This window comes from Anabrus simplex, chromosome 10 (assembly GCF_040414725.1).
Source record: "Anabrus simplex isolate iqAnaSimp1 chromosome 10, ASM4041472v1, whole genome shotgun sequence".
NCBI classification, from domain to species: Eukaryota; Metazoa; Arthropoda; class Insecta; order Orthoptera; family Tettigoniidae; genus Anabrus; species Anabrus simplex.
Window position 1 is genome coordinate 108788885 of NC_090274.1, and position 26452 is coordinate 108815336.

Genomic DNA, 26452 nt, shown 5'->3' on the forward strand with positions numbered 1-26452 from the left:
ATCATTGCCCCAGAGGAGTGCGACAGGCTTCGGCAGCCGGCACAATTCCTATCCTCGCTACTTCCATTCTTGATCTAGTCGAATGACTGGAAACAGGCTGTGGATTTTTCACATAATTGTTTCTGTAATGTGTCCCTTAGTTCAATACTCTGGGGCGTTTCTTGATTTTGTAAAATGTCCCCACCGAATGTAGTTACAACGGCTTAAGCGAAACAATTCATTGACTCACATTAGCGCTCGTAGTGGTAGAAAGAGGCAAACTGCTAATCCAATCGACCGAACAGCGATGATTAAGAAGAGGATTATATTTTAGGAATAAGTAAAGAATATATTCGTATATTTTATTATTTATTTTTAATTCTTTAGCCAACATAGGACTACTTAGTTAGGTTTATAGAGGTTTTTCTTCTTTTTGTCAGCCTGTTTCATCCTTTCTGAACGTAATTTTCTTTCTGCTTCTGGGCTCTCTCTTCCTATTCTCTGCTTGTTGATTTTTGTCTTAGTCTTTCAATATTTTGAGTGTATTTGTTTTGTATTTTATATGTTCTATTGTAATAGGCAACTCTCTCATGTCTTCTTTAAGTTCTGTGGTCCATCTAATATTGTTCTTACTTTTACTCTTCCATAATTTTTCTATTATTTCTCTTCTGATTCTATTTTCTGGTGACCGTATTAGATGCCCTAAGGATGGTATTCGTTTCTTTTTCATTGTGCTAGTCACAGGCTCTTAAACTATTTCATTGGAAGCTAATCTCCTGACTCCGTTTACGTGATAATTTTTATTTAAACAGGTTCTCACTATTCTTCTTTCTAACTTGAATACTCTCTCTTTTGCAACTGTGTTTGTTGTTTTGAATACTGTTTCACATAAGTATGTAATTTGTGGCTGGGTGACTGTTTTGTAGTGTTTCAATTTGGTTGCTACTGAGAGACACTTTTTTCTTGGGAACATGATCTGGTTCAGGTTATATGTGATTTATATATTTTTATTTTATTTACCGAAAATCCGCAGCTCATATCCCTAGGACGTCTTCAACGTTGAGTTGCTTGCCTGTAGATTTCTTTTAGAACGTCGGGTAGTTTTGCTAGGAATCAAGTTCCCTGGTAGCCTGCCAGTACCACGACTCAGTTTGGCGAGTGTGGGTGCCCTTCATCACAGGAAATGTTTATTTATTTATTTGGCGTCAGCTGACAACGTGATGATTTACGACGCCCTCGTTCGTTGTTAGTTATCCCCTCTTTAAAGTGAAGTCATCACTGAGTTGCGTCTGTCCTCGTCCTTCATCCCAAGAAGCCGTCTATATTATGTCTTTTCACGAGAGTTTAACCCTGATAGGCGGAGCACGTGGACATAGACGTAGTTGATTAGAGAAGCAACCGTCGCACTCACTCGACTGTATGCGAGCTCGAAGGAAAGTAGTACGTCGCATTCATTTTATTTTATTTTATTACATTTAGGGAGTTTATCATTTAAACCGGTATATATATCTTTAAAAAATATAAAATAGTGATTAAATAACGAGAAATGAAGGTACAAGGCGTGGTCTTCTCGTAGTGAGGGAAAGTCCCAAGCTGTACATCGTGGAGGTAAGGTGTTGTATCTTCCAGCAGTCAGTGAGTCGGTATTCTTAGTGAGAGAAATGGAGCAAGAGGTGTGTAGTGAAGCAGAAAAGAGGAAAACCGCTCAGAAGTGACCATAGGCAGTGCATCGTGAATGTGTTCAATAAATTAAGCGAACATAATCCAGGTTTAGTCGTTTATTCACAAGATCAGATCTTCGCACTGTTGTCGTATGCTGTACGTCCGAACACGAGACGTTGACGGGGTGGAGGTCGGTATACACGCTCAGCGAATCTCAACTCTTTCTTTGGCGGAGGAGTGAACATACCATGTTTACATCAGGATTAAAGACATTATGGTCTACTTGGGCCGCTGGTGTGGTCGACGATGTCCGCGTCCATCCCCTGCCAGATCAACATTTCTTGTTTTCCTTCAGTAACATTCCAGAGTATGGTTTTCCGTGGTTTCCCATTTTCACACCAGGCAAAATGCTGGGGATGTACCTTAATTAAGGCCACGGCCGCTTCCTTCCAACTCCTAGGCCTTTCCTATCCCATCGTCGCCATAAGACCTATCTGTGTCGGTGCGACGTAAAGCCCCTAGCAAAACATTCCAGAGTTAATTGAGTAAAAGTAACCGAATTTCTTGAAACGAAAACAGTTTTTTGTACTTGTAACCAGTACATTTTATCAAATATAATCGTAATATAGTTTTTGCAGATGACCTTGCCATTTTAGAAAAACAGAGAAGACATTCAAAAGATGCTGGTGAGACTGAATGAAATTGCCAAAAGAGAGGGTCTTGAAGTGTCTTATGAAAAGACTGATCGTGAGTATATGGAGCACAAGCACCAAAGTGAGAGGTATGTAGAGGTAAAACATGGGAAGAATAAAAGGACAGACAAGTTCAAATACCTGGGTGAATGGATCCAGGTGGTGATGGTGGTGATTGTTGTTTTAAGAGGAAGTACAACTAGGCAACCATCCTGTATATAACACTAATCAGAGGGGAAAATGGAAGGGATACGACACTTCGAAAAATGAAGATATTGGTCAGAGAAATACAAGGGCCACGAAGGGCGTGAAAATGAAAGATTCCCTAGCCCTCGCAAACCTAAGAGCGTCGGGGTCGGAAAAGAACAAGTGTTGACCAAGAAAGGTCTCATAGGATAGATGAAAGTGAGGAGCCTGGCACAAGAAACTGGAAGCAATGCCAGGACTCAGCTAAGGGCCCCGTGGCGGCCAAATACTCTCCCAAGTTGTGAACCCTTGGGGCCCTTTTACTCGCCTGTTCTGTTACGACAGGCAGAGGATACTGTGGGTGTTTTTCTACCGCCCTCACCGACAGGGGGTTAGAAGACAATCCGAATATAGTTTGTATATCAGTCTATCAGTGTGCTAATTAATACACATGCTAAATCAATTAGTAAGGTTCCATTCTGCGAAATACGACAGAAACAATAGTAAAACAGATACTGAGGGAATCGCTACAAATCATTCATTTCCATCTATACCTGATTAACATTCTCCTTCACTTCCCCTGGAAAGAAAGAAGATAAGAACAGTATTAACAATAAATTCTCTACTTTTGGTTGTTTCTAAACTCTATTGAAATTGTAACCTGACTATATTCCAGATCCGAATGATCACCCTCATTGGAGGACGATTTATGTATTTAATACATGCGTCTCTGTGGTCAATTTCCCCTAATCGTTGTCCTGTCACCAGCTCGACTTAGCATCTCTTCACTCGCGGTTCCATCTCACATACAACAACACCACATTTCAAAAGCTTCTATTCACTTTCTTTCCGAACTCGTTATTGTGTATGTTTCACTTCCAGTACAATGGCATGCTTCACACAAAAGTGTTCTTTCTAATTCATATGTCTATCTTTGATGTGGGCAAATTTCTTGTCGTAAGAAAGATCTTCTTTGCTTGTAGTAGTCTGAGTTAGTTATTGTAATACCTAATTAACTATTTGCACCTATTTCCTTTCAGATTTGATTTCCTATTTTCTTATTTCATGCATCGCCTGATTTATTCCATTACTTTTATTCAGAATATTTCTTCTTATTATTATTCTTCGTTTAGGCCTACGATGGACCACGTGGTTCTTAACTCTGGTGAGCTCTTTTCTTCCTCTTAGCCCAGTATTCCTTCATTCTAGCGCTGTGGATGTCTTTTCTATCCTGAGTCCATTTCACTCCTACTCCTGGACGCAGTGATTTAGTTGTTAGTGACTGGGAAGAGTCAGATATCTTGCCTAACTTTCTGAATCTATCTCGGTTGTAAATGTCAGTGTGATCAATGTTTAGGTATTGTAGGTCTTCCCGCACTAAATTCGTCCATTTGGCATTTATTGCTTTCCCTCTAGATACAGTGTTGAAGATTCTTGAAGTGAGTCTCTGGCTGTCCATCCTGACTACGTGATCATAGAACATTAGTCTTCTCTTCCTCATAGCTGTTGTAATGCTCTCTATTTTACTGTACAGTCCCTTGTTGTGCCTGATTCTGTAACTATCTCCTTCATTAATGGTACCCATAATCCTTCTAAGGATCTTTCGCTATTTCAGTTCCAGTTTTCTCAGTTGCCCTTTCCGGGTCAAGTTTAGGCATTCTGAGGCGTACAGTACAGATGGTCTTACTACGGTGTTGTACTGTAGTGTCTAAGTTTAAGATTCAAGGAGAGGGATTTAGACTTGTATATGTTCTTACAAAGATGATAGGCTCTTTCTAATTTAGTGCATCTACTCTTCATTGCAAGATCCTCATTAACATTTGGGGTTATCCATTCTCCAAGATATTTGAATGAGTTGGCTTTGTGTATTATTTTGTCCCCCAAAGAAATTAAGTTGGGTGCTTCTGTGATGTTGGTCAGAAATTCTGTTTTATTGACAGCGATCTTTAGCCCTACTTTAGCTGCTGTGCGTTCTAGGGAGGATAGCTGGTACGTAGCTTCTTCCATACTTGAAGCTAAGAGTGTGAGGTCATCTGCGAAGGCTAAGCAAGTAACTGTTAACTTGTCTTTTTTGTAGCCGATTTTTAATCCAGAGTTGTCAGCTAGTGTGTTCGTCCATTCCCGAATGACCTCCAGCAGACAGTTAAACAGGATAGGGGACAAACCATCTCCTTGTCTAACACCTGTCTTGATCTCGAAGCTTTTTGATAATCTTCTTCTTCATCGTTTTGCCTCATGACTGAGGCGTCGTGACTATCATAATATTCAGCCCTCTAGCCGATGAACCATACTCCGCCATTCTTCCCTATCTAAAGCTTTCAATGTGGTTACTCTGAGAGAACACTGTAGGGGGCCGTTCACCATGTCAATCCATCGCGTTCGTATTCGTCCTTGTTGTCTGGTTACCTGGACTTTGCCCTCAACAATCAGCTTTTGTAGACTACCATCTCGGCGCATTATATGTCCAAAGTAGCGTACAATCCGTTGAGAGACCTTACACGATAGACGAACTTTTATCTGAAGTTGGTTCAGGATTGATGTGTTCGTGCGATGAGCTGTCCAAGGAATCCTTAACATTTTGCTCCAGCACCACATTTCAAAGCTTTCTATCCGTTCACGATCACGTTTGAGGATGGTCCACGTCTCTGCGCCATACAAGAAGACTGAGAAGACTAGAGAATTTGACTTGGACATGGTGTTCGTTAGAGTAGCTTTCACAAGATTCAAAGTCTTCTTACCCAGTCCCATTTCAGTCAACGTCTCAAAGAGGGACTGTCTGTCTACCGAGTCGTAAGCCTTCTGGAAGTCAACGAAAATTGCTACATAGGGTGAGGTGCTGAGGTTTTTGCAGGTAAAGATAGTTTTGAGGTTCAGAATCTGCTCTGTGCATGATCTTGACTTCCTAAATCCAGCTTGGTACTCTCCTATGCAGGAATCTAATTGTGCCTCCACTCTTTTAAGCAATGCTTTGGAGAAGATTTTCTAAGTCACTGATAGGAGAGAGACCCCTCTATAGTTGTTAGGGTCTAACTTGTCTCTTTTCTTGTGCAGCGGGTAGTTGAAGTCCAATCCCTTGGTAGTGTTCCTGTTGTCCAGATGTCAGTTATGATTCTGTGGATACTGTCAATTGACTCTTCATCTGCATGTTTCCATAATTCTGCAATGATGCCTTCTTCGCCTGCTTCTCTGTTAGATTTCAGTTCAGAGATGATCTGTTTGATTTCTTCTTTGGTAGGAGGAAGGGAGTCAGGGTTAATAACATTCTTAAGTTTAAATTGTAGTTTTTCCTCTGGTTCTTCTGCATTGAGGAGGCCATCAAAATAATTTGCAAGGGATGTAGTACAATCTTCATTGTTCATTTTCAGTTCTCCGTTTGGTCCTCGAAGGTGAAGTGTAGGGGCTGAGTAAGCGTTTGTCTGAGAGTTTAGAGTTTTGTACAAGTTACTGGTGTTGTTCCTTTGAAAGTCTTTCTCTGCCTGACCTATGATGTCATTGTTATATTGTCTCTTAGCTTTTCTAATGGTCTTGGCCGTGTTCTTTCTGACTGTTAGGAAGGCTGTACGATTTTCCGTGTTTTTGTTGCAGTTCCATTTCACCCATGCCTGTCTTCTCTCCTCTACTGCCTTATCACATGTTGGTGTCCACCATGGGTGTTTACATCTTCTGGTTCCAAGGATGGTTTCGGTTGCTGCATCTATGTAGGTTAGGCCAATCCGTTTTATTCTGATTATTGCTTAGGACTTTAGTAAAGTTGTTGTTCTCTTTCAACTGGGCTGGATTAAATTTTGGGATTCTGGACCTGGTGTAATTGTTACCTCTGCACTTCGTGAGTGGAATGAAATTTGCTTTGACCAAAGATAGGTAGCGGTCTGAATCAATATTGGCACCTCTCAATACCTTGACGTTCATTATTTCCTTGCTATTCCTTCTACTGATGGCAACGTGATCTAGCTGGTACTCTCCTAGCAAGGGATTGGGCATCTCCAGGTCTTGGCTTTTCGGGGGAGGTGTCTGAATGCTGCAGATTTAAGAACAAGGTTGTGATTTTTACACAGATTGATCAGCCCCTCACCATTACAATTCGATCTCTTGTGGGCCGGGTGTTCTCCGAGTATGTTCTTAAACCTGCGCTCCTTACCAATCTGGGCGTTAAAGTACCGCATCAAGGTGATCACGTGATGTTCTGGAATCTTTACTGTACACTTCTCCGAGATCGGGTCCATATCTTCTCATCTCTTTGAACTGATTCCATCGTGCGGGTTGGCTATGCACTTTGGGTCAGTAGCTGTGAGCTTGCATTCGGGAGCTAATGAGTTTGAACCCCACTGTCGGTAGCCCTGAAGATTATTTTGTTTGGTTTCCTATTCCCTAAACATATACAGAATTCCAACTGTCTCCTTTAATACCTTTATGCAGATGACTTCAAAATATTCAGACCGGTTAGCTCAACACAACACTGCCTCTTACTACAAAAGAGACTTTGATGATATTCTAATGTGGAGACATATGAACAAATTAAAATTTAACGACCCGAAATGTGTAACAGTGTCATTCACCCGGAAAAAAGAATAAAACTATCTTTCCATACAAGCTGGGTCCAAACGCCCTGCAGCAAGTTGACCAAGTCAGTGACCTTAGCGTCCGGCTTGACAAGGGTCTTACTTTCACAGCTCGTGTAAACAAGATGACAGGAGAGGCCTACCGGGCATTGGGAATTATCATAGCGAACACAAAACGAATTCCATCATAGCACTCATAGCAAACAAAACTGGAAAATGGAATCCAAGGTTGGATAATACTCGTATATTAAGTTAATTAATGGAAAGAGTGCAAAAACGTTTTGTAAGATTCCTACATCCCCATTGTACCCATATATGGTGCCATACAAGAATTTTGAAACTTCAAGACAGGATAGAAACAGCAAAGCTAAGGTTGTATGGGCACATGATGAGAATGGGAGAAGAGAGTGTGCCAAAAAAGTTTTTTCAGTACTTAAAAAAGGAGAAGAGTGGTGGAGAGACAGGCAGCGATGGAGGTCCCTGATTCACAACCCGACCCGGGAAGCTGGAAACGAGAAATAAAGATGATGATGACAGGAATTTACTAACTAACTAAGAATGGCCAGCCTTGAAAATCAGAGAAAAATAATCGATGCCAAGTACGTGCATATATTATTAAACAATAAAATAGATAATATGAAATTGAATTTTCGCGTACCTCGCTTGCACTCAAGAGAACGCAACACTGAAAGAGCCCACAACCATTCGCCACTCTATAGGTTATGTAACAGCTACACCGGTAATGAAGCTGTTAGCATAGACAATAACTTGAATTCGACGTGTCAATATTCAAATTCATAAAACGTTTTGCAGCTACGCTGACACAACACTAAGAATTAACATCACACTGAAAGCTGTCAAAAAGTTACTGTAATTACTGAATAACTTAGTCATTAAGAAGTTTACTTTGAGTTATTAAGATCTAAGACTTGTGTCAATGTAATTTAGCAACAGTGACGGCGATAAGGACCCCGCATGACTGTTTCTTAATAGCTGAAGAGTGAGTTTACATATTGATAAAGCTACAGCACAGTATTGCAGAGCTTCTCTCGTCAGTAGGAGTACGGTACTTACTTACTCCTGAAAGAATGTAGGTTTCCCAACCTGTTTCAATAATAACCATCCCTTGCTGTCACTGATGACAATCAAGGGTTTTGAAGTAATTAGCCAGTTCTGAAAACCCAGGTCAACGAAGATGCGATAACAAAGACATTCTCCTTATCTAAACTCTAAATACCGAAGTTTCGAGCCTTTTATAACACTCAGCAGTCAGTGTAGCTAAGTAGGCCTACGATGGACGGTTGAGTTTTAAATTAATGTGTCCTAGGAAGGAGATTATTTCTTAATATTGTGACGGTCAGCGTGTTTTGGTTACTATAATTGAAATATGCATTTCTTGTGTGTGTGTCCGTACCATATTATTATTATTATTATTATTATCGTTGTATCGTTGTTGTTCATTGTAATTATATACAACCCTGTACTACGAAATAAACTTGCAACTTTCCTTGTCAGGAAACTAGGGGCCCATTTTCAGTTATTGCGGGCAGGCCCCGAGCTTCTTAGCGCCGCTACTGTTTAGTAAGTACTTGAAAGATTTTTTAGGTTTACTGTAATTGGGGTTTACTACCCCTGTTGTAAACCGACAATTTAACAAATAATTAAATAAATACATATTTTCACACCAGCCAACTTCAGTCGTAGCCCACTGCTGCCCCATCGTCGCCATAAGATCTGTTTGTGTCTTACCACGTAAAGCAAATTATAAAAATAAACTATTGTTTGTTTTCTGTTTGTTCTAGTGGAGAGGGGATTATGGAGGGGACTCTTCAACACTGTTTCTCTCCCTTCGTATATTTCTATTCTTATCTGTGCAGTTTGATCTTTGTGGACTGCGCCAGGTGCTAACCTATAGGCTAGGACAGTATTTGGTACGCTCCACATACATCAACGTCCTGCACCAACATTGTTTGGCTGGTGCGCCACGACAACACAATTAATTCACTTGTCCACCCGTGAACATTCACCGGCATGTGCCAACTCCGTAAAGGTTCCTACTTTACTTCTTAGCTCACTTCTCTATTCCCGTCTCGGTGGCAGCACATTGGTGACTCCTGCTATTTTAGATTGTAGGCCAACCTCCGAAAATTCGACAGAAGCCGTACAGAAATTCAAAATAAACAGTATTCTTTGTCGTAAAACCGTACAATACTAATATTCACCCAAATACTCTAAAATTCAACAGAACCGGGGAGTTAGCCGTGCGGTTAAGGGCGCGCTGAATTTACATCCGAAAGGTAGTGGGTTGTAATCCAACTATCGGCAGCCCTGAAGATGGTTTTCCATGGTTTCCCATTTTCACACCAGGGAAATGCTGGGGCTGTACCTTAATTGAGGCCACGGCCGCTTTCTTCCCACTCATAGGCCTTTGCTATCCCATCGTCGCCATAAGACCTACCTGTGTCGGTGCGACGTAAAGCCAATTGTAAAAAAACAGTCAATAGAATGCGTGCATTAATAGCAAGTAGTAGTAATATCAAATAGGAATACTTAATTGAAACGTATTAATGGAAGTAGGAAAATGCAACATACACGCTTTGCCCTTTCTTCCAGCGTTCCCAACCGTACGGTTTGAACGGTACATTCACGGTTTTCAAACCTCTACTGTTCGAATGTCAAACAGCACGCGTTATCTACGGTTCTGCGAAATTTTTAAATGGACATTTTTCATTATTAGAAATGTTCACATTTTTTATACAAAATTAATTTTTGTCCTGTTTGAACGAACCTCATTTCCTGGACATGTACGACGTGGCCTCCATGTCTCCAGGGGACTCCCAAGCTTTGAATGTGATTCAGCTCAACCAGTGAAACGCCTGCATAGTCTGATAGTCCTGCTCTGCGCCCTACTCCAAACATTATCAGCCGTGGATCTCGCAGTCATGTACCCGAGCGTCGCTCAGAAAGACTGACTTCGCGGTTTTCATAACTGAAGTCAACATAGATCATTACAAAAACGTCAGTAGGAATTTAGTTATTAAAAGCAATGTTATCATATAAAATACTCGATCAAATGAAAAACCGCACATTTTCTCACTTTAACGAACAGTAGGCCCTACTACGGTGCCGATTTAACAGTCCAAAGTTTCAGAGCTGGAATGACCAGGACACGGGCTGCCATACTCCGTTAAATATGCATACTGCTCATTCCAATCAATGCCTTAGAGTAGGGATTGAATAGCTGGAATGCTATGATGAACCAGTGCATTGCGTACCAATAGTATCAGGAAATTTATGAACCAGAGGAATGGCATGCTAAAGAAGAAAGTTATCTAACTCCCCAGCTACTTCCCATCAATGTTCACGCAGGCTGTTACACTCGGTACGACCGGGCGAGTTGGCCGTGTGGTTAGGGGCGCGCAGCTGTGAGCTTGCATCCGGGAGATAGTGGATTCGAACCCCACTGTCGGCAGCCTTGAAGATGGTATTCCGTGGTTTCGCATTTTAACACCGCGAAAATGCTGGAGCTGTATCTTAATTAAGGCCAAGGCCGTTTCCTTCACACTTCTCGCCCTTTCCTATGCCATAGTCGCCATAAGACATATCTGTATCGGTGTGACGTGAAGCAAATTTTAAAAAATTCTCGGTACGCAGCAGTAATCCCTTCTATCGGAGATGAGTGGCAACAGAAGACACAAAGCACATCACAACAAACAATGGTCAGTGTAGTGGTATTGTTGATCAATTTTATGAGCTTTCTATATTGTAGCTCTTCACGTTTAGTTTTCTTTCGACTCTGCTCCAGTGGATCACTTTAATATTTGGACAACACCAATGATGGACTGTTTCCTGACATAATGCGTTCGCAAACAAATGTATATACAACAAACACACGTCCAAAAATACATGAGTATATACCCCACGTATCACAACAAAATTAAATGTCAGGCAAATTGGTGAAGTGTTCTGATAGTGATAGAAAAGGAAATCATGAGATATTACACATCATTTTCTTATTCGGACACGTTGTCGTTACTCCATTTGCACGTGGCTACCTGACCCAATTGCAGCAAGGGAGAAACGTAAGGAGTAGGATACGTTTCCCTGAACTTCACTGCAGAAACACGTTTGAACAGCGCCAGCTAGTTATTCTCCACGATGCAAAGGGGCGTAATTGCAGAGATATTGCGCAAATGTTATGTATGAGTAAGAGTACGGCCAATGAGGGAGGAGGGGAAGGAGAAGGTGGTAGTGTTTCACGTTGGCACCAACAACGTAAGGCAAGCTGATATAAGTACCAACATAGTTGGAGATGTGTGGGATCTGGTAAATGTAGCACGGATGAAGTTTAAGAAAGCGGAGATTGTTAACAGTGGAATACTGTGTAGGAGGGATACTGACTGGAGGGTGATTGGGGATTTAAATGAGACTGTGGAGTGGGTATGTGGGAAACTGGGAGTGAAATTTCTAGATCCTAATGGGTGGGTAGGAGATAGGGATCTGCGCTCAGATGGCCATCACTTAAACCGCAGTGGTACGTATAAGTTAGGAAATTTGTTTGGAAGGGTAATAGGGAGGTACATTCAGGGAAACGGGGTGGCCTAGGGAGCGGTGATAAGGGAACAGGGAACTGGAAATCAAGTAGGGATGACATAAAATTGTTAGTGTTGAACTGTAGAAGTATTGTAAAGATAGGAATAGAATTAAGTAATTTAATAGATATATATTTACCAGATATTGTAATAGGAGTTGAATCATGGCTGAGAAATGATATAATGGATGCAGAAATTTTCACACGGAACTGGAGTGTGTATCGTAGAGATAAGATAGGAATGGTGGGAGGGGGAGTATTCATTCTGGTGAAAGAAGAATTTGTAAGCTACGAAAAAGTTAAAGATGAGACACATGAAATTCTAGGTGTAAGGCTCATTTCTAAAGATAATAGGCAACTTGATATATTTGGAGTGTACAGGCCGGGAAAGGGTAGCAATGACACGGATTCAGAATTATTTGATAAGATAATTAGCTATGTAGGAAACGACAAGGAAAGAAATGTGATTGTAGCGGGAGATCTGAATTTACAAGATGCCAGTTGGGAAGGTAATGCGAATGACAGGAAGCATGACCAACAAATGGCAAATAAGTTAATATGGGAAGGACAGCTGATTCAGAAAGTGATGGAACCAACCAGAGGGAAAAATATCCTGGATGTGGTGCTGATAAAACCAGATGAGCTCTATAGAGAAACTGAAGTAATAGATGGTATTAATGATCATGAAGCTGTTTTTGTCGTAGTTAAAAATAAATGTGATAGAAAGGAAGGTCTTAAAAGTAGGACTATTAGGTAGTACCATATGGCCGATAAAGCAGACATAAGGCAGTTTCTAAAAAGTAACTATGACCCGTGGAAAACGGTAAATAAAAATGTAAACAGACTCTGGGATGTGTTTAAAGCAATTATTGATGAGGAATGTGAAAACAGGTTTGTACCTTTAAAGGTGGTAAGGAATGGTAAAGACCCACCTTATTATAATAGAGAAATAAAGAGACTAAGAAGGAGGTGCAGACTCGAAAGAAATAGAGTTAGAAATGGCTGTGGAAGTAAGAGAAATTGAAGGAACTTACTAGAAAATTGAATCTAGCAAAGAAGGCAGCTAAGGATAACATGATGGCAAGCATAATTGGCAGTCATACAAATTTTAGTGAAAAATGGAAGGGTATGTATAGGTATTTTAAGGCAGAAACAGGTTTCAAGAATGACATTCCAGGAATAATTAATGAACAAGGGGCGTGTGTATGTGAGGATCTTCAAAAGGCAGAAGTATTCAGTCAGCAGTATGCAAATATTGTTGGTTACAAGGATAATGTCTAGATAGAGGAGGAGACCAAGGCTAAAGAAGTATTAAAATTTACATATGATAACAATGACATTTACAATAAGATAGAAAAGTTGAAAACTAGAAAAGCGGCTGGAATTGATCAGATTTCTGGGGATATACTAAAGACAATGGGTTGGGATATAGTACCATATCTGAAGTACTTATTTGATTATTGTTTGGTCGGAGGAGCTATACCAGATGAATGGAGAGTTGCTGTAGTAGCCCCTTTGTATAAAGGAAAGGGTGATAAGACATAAAGCTAAAAATTACAGGCCAGTAAGTTTGACATGCATTGTATGTAAGGTTTGGGAAGGCATGCGTTCGGATTATATTAGACATGTTTGCGAAGTTATTAACTGGTTAGATAGAAGGCAGTTCGGTTTTAGGAAAGGTTATTCAACTGAAGCTCAACTTGTAGGATTCCAGCAAGATATAGCAGATATCTTGGATTCAGGAGGTCAAATGGACTGTATCGCGATTGACCTGTCTAAAGCATTTGATAGGGTGGATCATGGGAGGCTACTTGCAAAAATGAGAGCAATTGGACTAGACAAAAGAGTGACTGAATGGGTTGCTATATTTCTAGAAAATAGATCTCAGAGAATTAGAGTAGGTGAAGCTTTATCTGACCCTGTAAATTAAGAGGGAAATTCCTCAAGGCAGTAGTATCGGAGCTTTATGTTTTCTTATATATATAAATGATATGAGTAAAGAAGTTGAATCAGAGGTAAGGCTTTTTGCGGATGATGTTATTCTCTGTAGAGTAATAAATAAGTTACAAGATTGTGAGCAACTGTAACGTGACCTCGATAATGTTGTGAGATGGACAGCAGGCAATGGTATGTTGATAAACGGGGTTAAATGTCAGGTTGTGAGTTTCAGAAATAGGAAAAGTTCTCTCAGTTTTAATTACTGCGTTGATGAGGTGAAAGTTCCTTTTGGGGATCATTGTAAGTATCTAGGTGTTAATATAAGGAAAGATCTTCATTGGGGTAACAACATAAATGGGATTGTAAATAAAGGGTACAGATCTCTGCACATGGTTATGAGGGTGTTTAGGGGTTGTAGTAAGGATGTAAAGGAGAGGGCATATAAGTCTCTGGTAAGACCCCAACTAGAGTATGGCTCCAGTGTATGGGACCGTCACCAGGATTACCTGATTCAAGAACTGGAAAAAATCCAAAGAAAAGCAGCTCGATTTGTTCTGGGTGGTTTCCGACAAAAGAGTAGCGTTACGAAAATGTTGAAAAGTTTGGGCTGGGAAGAATTGAGAGAAAGAAGGAGAGCTATTCGACTAAGTAGTGTGTTCCGAGCTGCCAGTGGAGAGATGGCGTGGAATGACATTAGTAGACGAATAAGTTTGAGTGGCGTTTATAAAAGTAGGAGAGATCACACTATGAACATAAAGTTGGAATTCAAGAGTACAAACTGGGGCAAATATTCATTTATAAGAAGGGGAGTTAGGGATTGGAATAACTTACTAAGGGATATGTTCCAATAAATTTCCAATGTCTTTGAAACCATTTAGGGAAAGGCTAGGAAAACAACAGATAGGGAATCTGCCACCTGGGCGACTGCCGTAAATGCAGATCAGTAGTGACTGATTAATTGAATGACATTGTACGGCAATTTAAAGAAGAGGACAGGATTGCGTCTAAACCGCAAAACGGGTCAACTGAAAAAGCTAACTGATCGTGGAGAGAGACTACTCTTAAGAAAAATAGGGAACGATCCTAAACTGAATGTACCACAACCTGCACGGGACTTGGAAGAGGAAGCTGGTAAATCAGTGCACCCTGAAACTGTGCGCAGGACTCTTCGAAAGGCCAGATTTAACGGGAGGGTGTCGAGGAAAAAGCCATATATCAGTGAAGTGAACCGAAGGAAAAACTGAAGTTTGCCTTGAAATATGTACACAAGGATACAGGATGGTGGAAACATCTGTTATTTTGTGATGAGAGCAAATTTAATATTTATGGATCGGATGGGAGGAGAATGGCTTGGTGCAAACCAAATGAAGAATTAAAACCGAAACATTTGCAACCAACTGTGAAACATGGAGGCGGGAATGCAATGGTATGGGCGTACTTTTCGTCTGCTGTAGTGGGTGAAATGTCGTTTATTGAACTTATAATGAACTATAAACAGTATCTAGCGATCCTGAAGCAGAGTTTACACCAAAGTGAAAGAAAGCTTGTGATAAGGGACATTTTTCATTTCTATCAAGATAATGAAAGCGTGGAATGTCCGAATCTGGCTGTTGTTGAACTGCCTAAAGGTGCTTGAAACTCCACCCCAGATGCCGGATCTCAATCCCATTGCGAATTTATGGAGTGAACTTGACAAGAGAGTGAAGACTTCCAGAATAACGTCAAAGAAGGAACTGCAACGAAAACTGATACAAGAATGGGCTAATATTAGCCCTAAGGACACGGAAAAGTTAGTTTGTTCTATGCCACAACGACTGAAAGCCGTGGCAATGCCACTAGATTGATTTGAGTTCCACGTTACGCTACAGTTTCGGTCATTATGATCCTTGTGTCCGAATATTAAGGTGGTTTTGCTATGTGATAAAGTGACGACTTATTTTTTATCTACGTGTCATTTTTGTTCTGAGACACTTGTATTATTATGTAATCATAGTGGAAACATTGGGGTTTTTTATTGTCAAACTTTCTTTTCTGTATGTATAAAAAAGTACATATATAATATTCAGATTGTCACATGTCATATGGTGTCCGAATATTATATTGTATATTATACTGTATATTATGACATCTTATAAAATTATTGATAGCATAGACTGTAGTGTCTTATTCTCCGACTTAACGTATCGATTTTCATTAAATTCTGTTTACCCATTTTCTTATGACTCGGCGCTGAGATGGACTTAGTAACAAAAATCCAAATTCATGAATATCTCTGTGATCATTGCCGGTCGGTAACAATATATAAGACATAAATGATCTGAAATTTAATACTATATAACTTTAGTTATGTAGTATTTATCGATACGATCACTAATAAATATTTGAGAATTAAATTTTAGGCTTTCCCCTAAACTACCATTTTACTCAGCGTGAATAAAATTATTTATGGTATAGATTATAGTTACTTATTCCCTGACTTTGCATACCGATTTTCATTAAGATAGGAGCACTAATAACATAAATATTTGAGAAATAAATGTTATCCTTCCCCTAAACTACCATTTTTCTCAGCGTGAATACAACTATTTATAGCCCAGATTGTAGCGACTTATTCCCCGACATTGCATACCGATTTTCATTAAATTCTCTCCAGCCGTTTTTTCGTGATGCGTGTACATACATACATACAGGCAGGCAAGACAGACAGACAGACAGACAGACAGACAGACAGACAGACAGACAGACAGACAGACAGACAGACATTGTTGAACATTAAAAAGTGCATTTCCTTGTTACTGTGGACACGATTGATATAGAAATACCATCCTTTTAAAATTCTGAGCAATGTACAGACATAACTCTTATTTTATACATATACTAGCTGATGTACCCCTGCTTCGCTACGGAATTTTAGTGTACACGTTGTGAACAAGATTGTATTAAATTGCATAGCTCTTAACGTTACCCTAGAAACGCGACGAGGAAGTCCCCAAACGTCTTTTCTCATAATGAAGACTGAGTTAGGGAATTTTCACTGTAATGGTAGACCCGCTTGCATACCATCAGTCACAATCAGGTTGGGGAGTTTTCATTATAATGGTAGACACTCACTCTCCACCTGCCTTTTTACATCCTCAGAAAGACTGTCTTAGTGGTTTTCCCAACTGAAATGAACATACATTACAATGACGTCAGTAGGAATGGCGCGATTAAAAGCAATGCTTCCATATGAAATACTCGATCAAATGAAACACCACACATTTTCTCACTTTTAACGAAAATGACTACATTGCCGATCAAACAGTCCATAGTTCCAGAGCTGGAATGACCAAGCCGCAGACAGCCGTGATTCGTGAACACTCTTCGTCTTTTTTCGGCGGGGAGAGGGTCGAATAGTGGAGACTCCCAGGGCAAAAAACTATGCCCTTTTACTAATCTGTTTCCCGATGAGTCGGCGGCGGAAAAATATATCTGACTTAGAGGCAAACTTTCCTCCAAGCCAGAGGAGAAATCCCCTCTTCGCTGCTAATTTGGAATAAAATGAATGTAGAATTTAATAAAAGTGAAGGGGAAGATGTTTTTCGTAAGAAACGGCTTTTTTTCAGGGTTGAATTTTGAGTTATTTAGTGAATTGTGGTGCTATAATTTGGAATAGGCCTAAACTGTTATTCCAGACCAGGTCATACTACTACTACTACTACTACTACTACTACTACTACTACTACTACTAAGTCAGCCTCTGCCTTAAGTATGTACACTGCTCATTCAAAACAGCGCGTCAGAGCAGGTATCGAATGACTGGAATACTAAAAAGAACCAGTGTGTTACGTAACAGCTGTATCAGAAAATGTATGAACCAGAGGAATGGCATGCTAAAGAAGAAAGTTTTCTAACTCCCCGGCTATTTCCCGCCAGTATTCAGCCAGGCTGTTATACTCGGTACGCAACAGTAGTCTCATCTATCGGAGTTGAGAGGCAGCATAAGAGACAAATAACATCACAACAAACAATGGTCAATGTAATGTTATTGTGGATAAATGTTATGCGCTTTCGATATTGTAGGCCTTCACATTTAGTTTTCTTCCGACTCTGGAATACCACTCATCATGGTCGGTACGGTAAAACTGAATAAAACATAAATGATTGGAAATTGTATACCCTGTAACTTTGTTATACAGTACTGTCCGATAGGACCAAAAACATAGGTATTTAAAAATTAAATTTTAGGTGTCTTCCCCTAAACTATAATTTTATCCAAGGTGAATAAAATTGTTTGAGCTTAATTTCTTATTCCCCGACTCCATATACCGATTTTCATTAAATTCCGTTAACCCATTTTCTCGTGGCTCGGCGTCGATATGGACTTAGCAGCAAAACTACAAATTCGTGAATATCGGTGTAACCATAGCCGGTACGGTAAAAATGTGTAAGACATAAATGGACGGATATTTAATTCTATATCACTTTGGTTATGTACTATTTATCGATACGACCACTAATAATATAAATATTTGAGAATTAAATTTTAGGCCTTCCCCTAAACTACCATTTCATTCAGCATGAATAAAATTATTGATAGCCTAGATTGCAGTGGATCATTCTTCGAGTTTGTATACCAGTTTTCAATGAGATAGGACCATTAATGACGTAAATGTTAAGGATTAAATTTAGGCCTTCCGCTAAACTACCATTTCACTCAGCGTGAATAAAATTATTTATAGGCTAGATTGTAGCGACTTATTCCCCGACTTTTCATACCAATTTGTATTAAGATAGGACCACTAATAATATAAATATTTAAAAATTAAATTTTAGGTCTTCCTCTAAACTATCATTTCTATCAGCGTGAATGAAATTATTTATGGCTTAGATTGTAGCGACTAATTCTCCGACTTTGAATGCTGATTTGTATTAAATTCTCTTTAGCCGTTTTCTAGTGATGCGTGTACATACATACATACATACAGAGAGACAGACAGAAATTACGGAAAAGTAAAAGTGCATTTCTTTGTTACTGTGGTCATGCCCGATACAGAAATACCATTCTTTTCAAATTCTGAGCAATGTACAGACAAAACTCTTATTTTATATTTTATACATAAATAGACAGATAGAAGATCTATCACACTCTTGAATCAGCCCACACCGAACTCCGTCAGCCGTTTCTTAACCAGTGTGAAGTGTGGTGTAACATCAAACATATAACAGTGCAGCGTCTTATGTTCGTGAAACTTATGAAATGTGATGAAATTACAAATTATTTTGCGTGACAGTGCAGTTTCTCGTTCGTTAGCTTACTATGTATTAATTAAGTATATATTATTTTCTTTGACGTTTATTTTGAATGTTGATTGCTACTTGCTATTATAGCACGCATTCTATTGAATTTGAGAGCATTTGGCTGAATATCAGTACTGTGCGGTTTTTCAATTACTTCAAACGAGAACCGAAAAAAAAAAAGCAGCACGATTTGTTCTGGTTGATTTCCGACGAAGGAGTAGCGTTACGAAAATGTTACAAACTTTGGACTGGAAAGAATTGAGAGTTCCTAGCGCACTGTGGAGGGATGGCGTGGAATGACATTAGTAGACGAATTATTATTATTATTATTATTATTATTATTATTATTATTATTATTATTATTATTATTATACTCGAGTCGGAAACATACACATTTATAGTTAACGTACAAGTAATTCTGAAGTACACACAACATAACATGTGAGATCATATTATACATGCGCGGTATTTTGCAGTATCCAGTGCACTCCGAGTGGCTTTTAGGAGATCGTCCTCTCTGCAAGATGTTGGGCACTGAAGCATGTGGCTCGTGGTTTGATCTTGTCTACATTCACATCTTGTACCGATCTTATCCCTGGATCTTCCTATTCCTGATCGTAGCCTGTTCAGGGACTTCCACACCAACCAGCTTTCATTACGTCCAGCTGGTAACTGCTCAGCTGGTGAGGGGTCTTCTTCTTCCACAGCTCCAGCCTTGCCTTATTTGATGAGAAGCTCTTGCGGCATCTCCGCCGTTGCTGAGGAGGACTATGTCCATGCTGCTCTGTTCCGTTTTAAGCCTCTCCCTGTTGGCAGCTACTTCTCTACGTACGCAGGGTGGCGCTATTCCATCCATCTAATAGAGCTCATCTGTCGGAGTAGGCTTTAAGCAATCTGTAACCAATCTGCAGGTTTCATTCAGGGCCGTATCTACTTGTCTGGCATGAGATGAACAGTACTAGACTGGGGAAGCCTTTTCAGCAGCAGAAAAACACAGTGCCACTGCTGAAGTTCTTATTGTTTGAGGATGAAAAGTCCATTGTGACCCTGCTAATTTACGAATAAGATTGTTTCGTGTAGAGATTTTCGTCTTATTACTCTTGCAGTGAGTTTTGAACGTAAGAGCTCTATTCAGGGTTACTCCCAGGTATTTTGGAGTGTGACAGTGCTGCAATTGGATACTTGGCCATTCTAGACATAGGCCTAATTCTCAGTAAACTTCCCTATTCCTTAAATGGAAGGCACATACTTGTGTCTTAGAAGGATTGGGTCTGATTGGGTCTGATTTGGTTTTGACTGTAGTATCTTGACAGATCACTAAAGGCAGTTGTCAGATTTCTCTCCACGGATTCAAAGCTTGAGTCTTGTGCACATATAAGAAGCTCCTTGTTGGGGTCAACGGCAGGTCGTTTGCATAGATGTTGAAGACAACTGGAGCTAAGACGCTCCCCTGAGGTATGCCCTTTTTCAGTGCTCTCCAACGACTGCGCTAACCTTGGAAGACAACAAAAAAAAAACTGCAGTTTTGAAGGAGAGTACTGGTAAGTCTAGTTAGATGGATTAAAGTTGAGTCATGGTTCTTTAAAGTAGGAAAGATCTCAGGATGAACATAAAGTTAAAATTCAAGAGGACATATAGGGAAATATTTGTTTATAGGAAGAGGAGTTAGGGATTGGAATAATTTACCAAGGGAGATGTTCAGTAAAATTCCACGTTCTTTGAAATTGTTTAAGAAAACGACAGTCACCTGGGCGACTGCCAAGAACGCAGACCCGTGGTGATTGGTTGATTGGTCTTACTTTCCAATGGTGTATTTCTTCTTAGAATAACAGTCACTGCCGCCGTGGATATAGGTCGTTCGCAGCCACACCTGAGGCGAGGCGTCATTAATATGGACGGTCGCAATGCTTGGAATGATGCCGCACGCATCGACAATTCGCACGCATTGCGCATTCTTTATGGGATTGCGCGCCACCGACAGAACAATAATTGTGGTGGTGATGTAATGCGCACTAGTTCATTTCGTTTCGAGTTGACGAGGAAAGCAAGGATTGTAGCAGGAACTGGCAAACTGTAGGACAATCCTCAGAGGAAAGAACGACTTGCTAGTTCGTGCGGTTAGTTCCAACACTCGTGTCATCGTATTATTAATGTTGAAAACATGGTTTAGCAGAGTACGAAAAACGTAAAATTAACCATTTTCCTCAATTGCCCCGAAGGTTGAAGGGCTAAAGGGTCCAGAAATGTTTCAAACTGTGAGTCCTGGAAAGCTCTATCAAACTAAAAAGAAAAACAAATTTCGAAAATCACTTCTGGCCTAAATGCAGTTCCGGAAAACAGCCTAAAATCACTTGTGTCTTTAGTCTTCTTTTTGATTCAAATCCTAGCCAAATTTACTTGTTTACATTATTCCTTCTGTGATATGTTCGTTGGTTCAATACCTTCAGGCGTTTTTTGATTTTTTTGAAAAATGTCCACACCGAATGTAGTTATAGTCACATTAGCGCTCGTAGTGGTAGAAAAAGGCAAACTGCTAATGTAATCACGGCCGACTTGATGCGTCGCTCTAGCTAGCGCAGCGAGGGATCCAGTCGATCGTGATCTAATCGACCGAATAACGATGATTAAGAAACGTATTGTAATGTTTAGGAACATATCAGGAATATATTCTCATAATGCATTATATGTTATTTACCTAAAATTGGTAGCTCACACCCCTAGGATGCTTCCAACATTGAGTTGCTTGCCAGAAGGGCTACAACTGTGGATTTTTATGACACTTCAGTTTAACTTTTATATAGCAAGAAGTTAGTTTGCACATTCGTTGACTTCAAGAAACTTATGGCTCCGTTGATCGACAATCTTCGTTTCACAAGTACTGAAAGAATCATGATACCGTAACAATAATAAGAATATTGATAATAATAATAAACGGATGGTAATACGCTGGGATAGAATCTTTCAAATCTGCTTTACGTCGCACCGACACAGATACTGTACGTCTTACGGCGATGTTGGAATAGGAAAGGGCTAGGAGTGGGAAGGAATCTGCCCAGCATTTGCCTGATGTTGAAATGGGAAATCACGGACAACCATTTTCAGGGTTGCCGACGGAGGGCAGCTACGCGACTCTAACCGCGCGGCCAGCTCGCTCTTGTCAACACCTTTGTACTGTTGTATTAGGCTCTTCACTTGCATCTTCTATCTGCCCTCCTTTTGTCAACTATTGTAGTCTTCCAATCAGGTATGAGGCATTTTCTTGGATAGATGGCCAGACAGTGTTACCTAGCAACCGTGCAGACTGTGTTGTAAGGTGTGGATGGATGGTCAGACAATGTTACCTACCAACCGTGCAGGCTGTGATGTAAGGTAGGGATGGATTGCCAGACAGTGTTACCTAGCAATCGTGCAGGCTGTGATGTAAGGTATGGATGTATGGTCAGACAATGTTACCTAGCAACCGTGCAGGCTGTGTTATGGCTGATGGTCATCTGAAATTAGCAGCTGTTGCAGTATGGCCATGACTGAGAGACATATTTATGATGATTTGATTTTCACAAAGGGAAACGTGGTTTCTTGTTTCCATTCATTTAATTAAACTTTGACCATCACTAGCTGGGATCTTCTTCCTAATAAGAGCTGGCCGTGACGCATAGTTACTAGTCTTTCCATATTACGCATATTAAAAGAGTGATCCTACGTGAAACACTCTGCAGCGGGAAGCATGATTAAGTGTGTAAGGAGTGTGATTATAGCTTAATAATATGTATATTTAAGAGCTTTACCGCTTAATTATGGGCTATAAGCACGATAGTCAGAATAAAATCTGTTATTGTGCATGCTTTCAAGGAACAAAGGAGCTTTTCTAGACCACCACGACCTTGTAATACGTAGCGTCATCTCTAAAGCTGCAATTACTAGGGGAGTAGTTGGCCATGGCCGTGTTCCGCAGACAAATGTTATCCGTATTTTAATACAGTCTTGTTCAGAGAATTGATATACCCTGGAATTTTTAATGCATGAAAATACAGTATCAAGTTGTAGTTGCCTAAAATACCTTGCTAAGATGATAAAATACAATTTTCACACCCGGCAAATGCTGAGACTGTACCTAAATTAAGGCCACGGCCGGTTCCTTCCCACTCCTAGCCCTTTCTTATCCCATCGTCACCATACGAGCTATCTGTGTCGGTGCGACGTAAAGCCAATTGTAAAAGAAAAAAGGTACTAATATAAAATTAAATTGGGTATTCAAAATTACGATCAACAATTGTTTGACAGCATAAGCAGCCTGATGGTAGGCGGGATTAAGTTGATCCCGGGGTGTCCTTCAGCCATCTGCTTTCGGAGCGCTTTCCCTCTGGTCAGCAGAGAATCCCATTGCGAACAGTAATGCCCAGTTTACATGATGCCAGTTGTAGGCGACAGTTGAACGAGAACGCGTATTGCCACGCCGGTAGATGAGAAATAATAATGTTATTGGCTTTGCGTCCCTCTAACTACTTTTACGGTTTTCGGAGACGCCGAGGTGCCGGAATTTAGTCCCGCAGGAGTTCTTTTACGTGGCAGTAAATCTACAAACATGAGGCTGACTTACTTGAGCACCTTCAAATACCACCGGACTGAGCGTGGATCGAACGTGTCAAGTTGAAGTGAACCGTCTGAGCGACTCAGCCCGGCAGATGGCTGCGTGCGCAGCGTCTGCAGTATCCCGTGAGCAATTAATTTTATTGTGTAATTATATGTGCCGGGAATTCATTGCTGAGTCATGCAAAGTTTTGACCTCAATCACACCGAATTCTTGAATGTTAATTTTATGGGTAATCTGAGAAAGTGCCGGTTGACGAGCATTTTTATCTTCATGCTGGTCCCACAAACAGCTCAACAACCCCACTTTGGAGCCATCATTACGCGAACAGCTTACAAATAATTTAAAAATTAAAGTATTTAAATTATCAAGACCACGCAGACGGCTGCACCTCTCGGTTGACACATGAGAACTGGTACAAGCTACTGGCCTGTCACGTTGACACTACGCGACCGAGCTCGATAGCTGCAGTCGCTTAAGTGCGCTCAGTATCCAGTAATCGGGAACCCCTCTGTCGGCAGCCCTGAAGATGGTTTTTCGTGGTTTCCCATTTTCACACCAGGCAAATGCTGGGGCTGTACCTTAATCAAGGCCACGGCCGGTTCCTTCCCACTCCTAGCCTCTCCCCGCCCCATCGTCGCCATAAGACCTGTCTGTGTCGGTGCGACGTAAAGCAAAAAAAAACCACTACGCGAACTGTCCCGACAATACTGAGCTACGGGTGGTGGGCCCAGTTGGTTGCCTAGAGACAGTCGGCTGACTGGGCAATTGGCTAGACTGAAGTGTTCACACGTTGCCATTATTTGTAAGTCAGTCAACTGTCTTCTGACATATTGTAAACTATAATAAGCATAATACTGTTTCGGGGCTGAGGTTAAAGGGGCAGCAATCCGATGTCCTCGTCATCCTTCTCCGCTTTTATCCAGGCGTGGTTTCCCATTTTCACACCTTAATTAAGGACACGGACGCTTCCTTCCCACTGTTAGCCCTTTCCTATCCCATCGTCGCCACAAGACCTACCTATGTCGGTGCGATGTTTATTATTATCATCATCAATATTTCGTCTTCTTCTTAATATTATCATGATTCCTTCAGTACTTGTGAAACGAAGATCGTCGATCAACGGAGCCATAAGTTTTTTTTAAGTCAACGAATGTGCATACTAAATTCTTGCTATAAATTCTTTGAGGTCTGAGGATTAACTCTAGGTTCACGTTTTACATAAAAGCTAAACTGAATTGTCATAAAAATCCACAGTTGTAGCCCTTCAGGTAAGCGACGTAAAGCAAATTCTAAAAATTAAATAAATAAATAAAATAAATCTAGGCGTCAGGACTGTGGTTTTTTTCTAACTCCGCGATGGTCCTTCTGCAGGGAATTTAGTGTTCACCGTCCCTCATGGAGCAGAACTTACAGTCCTCTGGAAAAGGTATTCGGGATAGTGCGACGGCGTTGGAATGCAGGTAACCCTTTGCGATGTTCACTCGTGCAGTCTCTACAGCGATATGCTTTGGTTGGTGAGAAAGTTTACTTTTTCATTCGTCCGTGTCCCTTAGTCCAGAGCAGTCCTGTGCCGGTGTTAAAACATTTACTGGTGCTATTCCTCATTACGGGAAGGGATTATGAACAATTCTCGTCGACAAAACCATGCAACTTTTCCGAGAGTATCTGAACTGTGAAGCCCTTAACAAATCGACAGTGGTCACACACAAGGTAGGGGACCAACGTTCGTCCCCCTAGGGATTTCCAGTTTGCACGGTTGGTACCTAATGTTTAGTCGCGCACACGCGTAGCTTCATCCCGTTGTGTGCTGCACCACGTTGCTAGAGTGGGCACTGATATGTGTGTGATACTGGACTGCATTTCAATCATGTGGTGTAGTTCCTGGCGTGTAATCGCTACAGTGAGGTGGTTGTGTGAGTTACTCTGGTGGTCATTATAACAAATCAGGGAGTGTTCGTAATTCCGTCCCCCTTCGTATTATCTGTTATTTATGAAGTTTATTATTATTTTCAAATGGGAAAGCGCAAGAACTGGGATAATGATGCTATGAAAAATGCTGTTAAGGCAGTGCGGGCAAGATAATGAATTACGAACATGCAAGTAAAGCGAGCAACGCTGAGAGATTATGTTAAAACGACTGCCAATAAAATATTTGTCATAAATGTCCTTCAAGTAGTTCATTATAGGAAAAGTGTTTGGTAAGGTTAGAAAAGAAAAATATATTAAAATTAATTGGTAGTTTATTTTTTTGTTTATGTGAAATATTGACTAGTTTACGTTATAACAGTTTCATGGAACTTGCCCGTAAGTGGAGAATATATTCAGTAATATACACTGTAATATCTGAAGGCTTTTGAAAATATTAAATGAATTAACGGTGAGTGAAATAAGTATAAATACCAAGATAATGGGCGCCACCTGTAAAACAATTACAGGAATATATAACTATGTAGAGCAATGAGTAACTCCCTCTCCCAAGCCGACGGTCATCAGGCTGACGAAGCTCCAGACTTACTTTATAACCTTACCTGTTTACCCCTGAAATTAGATGTAGGTAGCATGCCAGGTTCATCCTCATTCCACTGATAAAAGGATTTACTGCAAGTTTGATACCAGGAATTTACTCCCAAAATAATAAACAAAAATATAATACATACCACAATAATCATCACTTAAAGAGACCCCCTCCTGATTGCCGTCCACAAAGGTAACGTACAAACAACTACGACCAACATTAATTATTACTTCACGAGACCTACTCGTTTGTCGTTTACAAAGGCAAATATACACACTACTAACAACAACCAAATCATTACTTGACGAGACCTACTCGTTTGTCGTTTACAAAGGCAAATACACACTACTAACAACAACCAAATCATTACTTGACGAGACCTACTCGTTTGTCGTTTACAAAGGCAAATACACACTACTAACAACAACCAAATCATTACTTGACGAGACCTACTCGTTT

At 40.4% G+C, this 26452-nt stretch overlaps 1 protein-coding gene across 1 annotated transcript in view; it reads left to right on the plus strand.

The window, feature by feature from the left end:
• LOC136882300 (calcium release-activated calcium channel protein 1) overlaps positions 1-26452 on the plus strand; it is a 398148-nt gene that overhangs the window by 116503 nt on the left and 255193 nt on the right. The window lies entirely within an intron of this gene.